Here is a 6341-nt window from a genome sequence, read left to right as displayed (position 1 = left end):
ATCCCCCACAAAAGCTATTTACAAGAAAACATTGCAGATTCAAGCTTATTAACAATTCATTAGAGTAATTAGCACTTGGCGATGTCTAACTTAGGCCTTTATCAGATAATCCTTTAAAAATGTATTTTAATTTTTAAACACAGAATACATGAAAATATTTTTATGGACAGATCCAAACATTTCAGAAATATATGGAATAAAACATCTAAGTTTAATTCAAATCTCCCTCTACTTCTTCCCAAATGAATAATTTGATATTCAACTGTTGAGTACATGAATTCTGTTACATATGTAATTTTTTTAAAATATGAATTTGAACATACTTTTCATATAGCTCAGCAACTTGCCTTTTCATATAAAAATACGTCTTGGAGATCTGTCTGCATTATTAAAGCTGCAGAGTATTCCATATTAAGTATGTACATAAATCTTTTTAACAATTTCTCTAAGGTTGTTGTTAAAATCCAACATCCAAAGGCCACCAGAAACATACTTGTAGTCAAAAAGACCAAAAAAAAAAAAAAGTAGGTTAAGTGAGCTGGCTGCAGCTAGGGAGGTTGAAACATGCCCCTCAGAGCATTTGTGAGTCATCTTGAATTGACGGAACAGGCTTCAGTTCTTTCGTACATAGTAATTTTTTAAAAAATTAGAGGAAGTAACCATTTTTCAAATTTTAAAAGTCAATTCTTTTTCAGTTCAATCAAAACTTTTCGTATCTGTTGAAATGATCATACATCACTCTGTTTTCACAATATAATATATATTTATACAGACACATATATTTAAGTTGTTATTTTCTGTCCGTTCTTTTGTCTACTTTCTTATGTTTTAACTTTTTTTCTCCTATATGTGACTTATTTAATATATTAAATCCAGTAACATTGATAGACTCTGAGTGCCGATTATTGAGCATAAATGCATGTATTTCTAAGAGACATTATGCTCATTCATATGCACATTAAGTTCTTCCTGTATTTTAGAAAATATCCTCTAGTATCTTTGAAAACATTTTCTGTTCTAATTTCTACTTCATGGATTATTTGTGTCTGTATACGCTTTTGTGTTTATCCGTTTTTAAATCTAAATTGATTGTAACTAGTGAAAGCTAGGTCGCTTTCTTTTTTAACAAGCATGTCAATGATTTCTTTCTCAAGTTTTATTCTGTTTTATAAGAGTGCAAATGAAATAATGAATGATGGCATTGATCATTCAAAGTTCAGTAGAATTACTTCCTATTTCTTTCTAGGTACGTTTCCTTTCTAGAGTTCTGTAGGGAAACTTTACCTGATTTTATTTCCTTTCATTTTAAAATTAGAAATTGATGTGGCCCTTTTTTCTTTATTCATATTTCTCTTTTAGTCAGCTAATGTCAAAAACTTCATTAATAGTTTTCCTAGTATAAGCTTACATGTATTCTGGGGTTCACTATGCTGATTTTGGTGTATTATTCTTTAAATACACTGTTATATTTAATTTGTTAATATTTTATTTTGGTTTGTAAACACATGATTAGTCGACAGTTTTCTTTTTAGATGGTATGATTAACAGCTTTTGGAATTGGATTTATGTTAGTCTCTTACAGTGGGTTTGAAATTTTTCCATCTATTTTTCTATTCTGATTATTTTCAGAGATGTAGGAATTAGCTGTTTAAGTTCAGTAAAACCCATTTGTAACCCTACCTAGGCCAGCTTCTTCATAAAGCAAAGACCATTTTACTTTCACATATGCTTGTGCATCTATTTGAGTTTTTACTTTTCATGAAGTTAAATGTTAGTGATTCTTCCTCCCCACTCTTTACTTGTGAAGTCCAGAAACTTTTCCAACATTTGACTCAATTTTGATCCTGGATCAGATTTTTCTAGGACATGATAGGATATTTCAATCTGTATATGCAAGTTATCTTTCATTTCTGGAAATTTAAAAAAACTAAAAATTACTTTAAAGTATTTGAAAATTCCATTTATTCTGCTTTCTTCCTCAACAGTAACTTTCTTTTTAATAGTTATTTTGACTTTTATTAGCTCATCTTTCCCAAGCTCTTCCTCACTGGCATTCCAGTTTGTCTTTCTCTTCTGTGCTGCTTCTGGTGAGATTCTCATTTCCATGACAGTTTCTATTTATCTCTTACTTCTTTCTTCATCTCTGCCATTTCATGTCTTTGCTGATTGGTTTTATTTCTCTTGTTTCACTGTCTTATTATATATATTTTCTCTAAACTCATTTATCTGCTTTAAGATTTTTTATCTAAAAGGTTATTTAAAATATTGATTTGCTATGCTGTGTTTGATGACAATTTTCATATGTTCCATGACATGAAAGACATAACAATTTTTTCTTGTGTTAATTATCTGCAATTTGTTTTTGTTGAATCACTTGTAATTTTCTATATAATTATATATAGGTATAATCTGCTGTACATATATAGCTTCTGCACTGTTTCTTTTTCAAATTGTACACATATTTGATTGAAGTTAATTCTTGCCCAGGTATTTGCCCAAGAATCACTTGAGGGTCAGGCTACAGCCATATTTTATATGAGTAGGAATTTCTTCTGGTTCATAATAAAGTTTCTTTTGAAGCAGGGTCAGACATGACCCTGGCTCTTATTTTCTGTTAGCCACAGTGATCAGAAGCTTCAGGGCTTCTCAAAATGTAGAGACTCTCCCTTTTGCTCTGCCTTGCTTGCAGACTGCTTCCTGTAAATATGGCTGGCCGCTGCTACTTCTCACTTGGGCTGGTCCCTCTGGCATCAACTTGTTGCCAATCTAGGACCAGGAAGCTTCCTGCCTGCAGCTGGGTCATATTTTTTAAATATGGGATTGCTGGATTTCTTCCATTAGTATATGCCACCTACTTTGAAAAACTACACTGTTGACTTTGTCTGAAATCTGCAACCTTGAGGCTCCTCTTTAGTATCTTTCTGCAGTCTTGGTTAACCTTCACTGTGTTTGAGGCTACAGATATTTTCTGGCATTATAAAGATTGATCTTTCTATTATCTTTGACTTCATGTTTTGATATCCAAGCTGAGAAAAGGAAAATCCAGTCTTTGTTTTGTTACCTGAAAACAGGAACTTGAAAATCTAAATTATACATAGAGATATGAAATATCCCATCCTATGGATAAAATTTATTTAGTGACCCTCCTAACACTGGATGTGTAGATTATTTCAAATTGTTTCCTATCCTAAATCACATTCTGATGAACTACCTTCTAGTTAAATTCCTAGAAACTGAATTATAGGATTGAAGGTCGTAGCTACTTAAGAATCAATACAGATTGACAAATTGTGAACAATATATACCAACTTATGGCTCCACCAAAAGTATATAAAACATCTATAGTCTTCATTCCCTCACGTACACAGGGTATTACTATATATTTAAATACTTGCCAATTTTATATGAAAAATGTTACCTAGGATTTTGATTTGCGCTTCTATTTGAGGTAGGAAAAGAAAGTGTTTTCCTACTATTACACACTTAACATATTCAATACTCAACACAGAACACTTCACCTCTGGTTACCAAAATGTGCGTGGAGATTCTCCCCATCACCAAGCAATTCTCCAGTGGACACCAACCAGGTGTCCTATAACTTAATTTAATTCGGACTCGATCTACCTGGAGGTAGCATCAGATCCCTTGGGTTTTCAGGGCTCAGTCCCTCAACACGATCCTCGCTTCAGATGCCAATTGCAAGCCACAGTTGTGACCTCTGCTTCTGACCAATCAGCTCTACATTGGGGCTCCCACAATCTCTGCCTCAAGTTCAATTAATTTGCTAGAGTGGCTCATAGAACTCAGCAAAACACTACTTATGTTTACCTATTTACTTTAAAGGATGTTACAAATAATACTGATAAGCAACCAGATGGAAGAGCCATATAGAGCGAGGTAGGAGGGTAGGGCTCCACACTTCCATGCCCTGTCTGGTCATGCCACCCTCCCAGCATTTCCATATATGTTTAGCATCAGACATCTGGAAGCTCATCAAATCTTGCTGTTGAAGAATTTTTATAGAGCTTGATCTCCAGCCTCCTTACTCCCTTCCCAGAGATCAGTAGGTGGGGCTGAAAGTTCCAACTTACTGACCATTTGGCCTTTCTGGCAACCAGTTCCATCCTGAGGCTATCTAGGGATCCCATCCTAAGTCACCTCATTAGCATAAACTCAGGTATTATCAAAGGGATTCATTACAAATAACAAAAGACACAAATAAAGTGTCTTAGTGTGCGTGGACTGCCATAACAAAATACTATAGACTGAGTGGGTTAAAAAACTGACATTTTCTTCCTCATAGTTCAGGATGCTGAGAAGTCCAAAATCAAGGTGTTGGCCTTTTTTTTTTTTTTGAGTCGGGATTTCACTCTGTTGCCCAGGCTGGAATGCAGTGACATGATCATGGCTCACTGAAGCATCGACTTCCTGGGCTCAGGTAATCTTCCCACCTCAGTCTCCCGAGTAGCTGGGACTACAGGTGTGTGCCATCACACCAGCTAATTTTTGGTGTATTTTTTGTAGATGCTGGGTTTTGCCATATTGCCCAGGCTGGTCTCAAACTCCTGGGCTCAAGCAACCTGCTCGCCTCAGCCTCCCAAAATTCTGAGATTATAAGTGTGAGTGAACATGCTTGGCATGTTGGCCTATTTGGCTCCTGGTAATGGCTCCCTTCATGGCTTACAGACAGGCACCTTCTAGCTATGTCCTTACATGGCCTTTCCTCAGTGCATGCGTACAGAGACAGAGGGAGAAGCAGCAAGCTCTGTGTCGTCTCTTCTTTTGAGGACACTAATCCCATCACAAGGTTTAGACAAGATCCCATCCTCATGACCTCATCTAAATCTAATTACTCCCCATAGGCCCTACCTTCAAATATCATCACATTGAGGATTACAGTTTCAATATGTATGAATTTAGGGGGTGGAATAGGGAGATACAATTCAGTTCATAACATAAGGTTAAATAATTTTTTTATATTTTAAACTGTATGTATTTTTTATTTTGAAATTAGCTGTTCAGATCTTTGCCCTTTTTTCAATTTTTTGAATTTTTTTAATATTCCATTTTAAGACTCCCTTTTCTAGTAGGAATATTAATTTTTGCCACGTATATTGGATTTTTTGCACAGGGTTTGTAATTTGCATCTTATTTTTATTTATTTCTTAATTTTTAAAACTTAGAACTCTACCATCCTTTTTCTTTAATTTTTATATCAATTTTATGCTGAGTTCAGTCATCATTGATGAAAACTAAATAGGCTCCTATATATACATATTTGTTTTTCCCAGGAAAATTATGATGTTCTTAAAAACTACTTTATCTCTTTAATCCATCTGAATTTATATATTATAAAACTTTATGAGGCTGGGTGCAGTGGCTCACACCTATAATCCAAACACTTTGGGAGGCCCAGGGTGGATCACCTGAGGTCAGGAGTTTGAGACCAGCCTTGCCAACATGGTGAAACCCCATCTCTCCTAAAGATACAAAAATTAGCCTGGCGTGGTAGCACGCACCTGTAATCCCAGCTACTCAGGAGGCTGAGGCAGGAGAATTGCTTGAACCCAGGAGGCGGAGGGTTGCAGTGAGCCAAAATCGTGCCATTACACTCCAGGCTGGGCAAGAAGAGTGAGACTCCATCTCAAGAAACAACAACAACAAACAAACAAAAATGTATGCATCTGTAATACGTATTTAACCCGTTAACTGCTAACAATTATGAGTTATGCTCATAGTAACTTGGAAATGAGAAAACTCTTCCACCTCAATGGTTGTCTTACATAATCTACCAATTGTGTGGTTGTGTTTTCTTCTTTTAATATATTACAAACAAAACATGAATGAACAAGTAAAAATCAAAAGCAAATAATTAAAATTTTTATTAACAAAAGACTTTCCCCTAAAATACTAGTTTCAGGATACATAGTTTGATATTGATATTTTAATGGATTTATTCTACAGGTAAACAATTTCAAAAGCAAAGCATTACAATATTTTTCAACCTCATTGGCACCATGCTGGTTTCCTATACTGTATTTTCCTTCCTTCATTGTCTACTCTGCTCCAGCAGTTTTAGCAGATATATGTGGATCATCAGGCTCACTGCCTTTCCATTGACATTAATAGTGCTTACAGATGTGATATGATTGCTAAAGCTTTTCTGTAAACTGGTACAAATGTTCTGTATATTCTATATAACACAGACCTAGATTTAAAATATTCACCCAGCAAAAGTGACTTCAAAAAGAGATTGCATTCTGCCTTAGTGCAATCAGGAAGAGGAAATTCACAGTTAAAGATCAAACTGGCAAAACTCAAACATAATAGGACACTGAGCA

This window comes from Pan troglodytes, chromosome 14 (genome assembly GCF_028858775.2).
Source record: "Pan troglodytes isolate AG18354 chromosome 14, NHGRI_mPanTro3-v2.0_pri, whole genome shotgun sequence".
NCBI lineage: Eukaryota > Metazoa > Chordata > Mammalia > Primates > Hominidae > Pan > Pan troglodytes.
Note: the sequence above shows the minus strand (reverse complement) of the source record.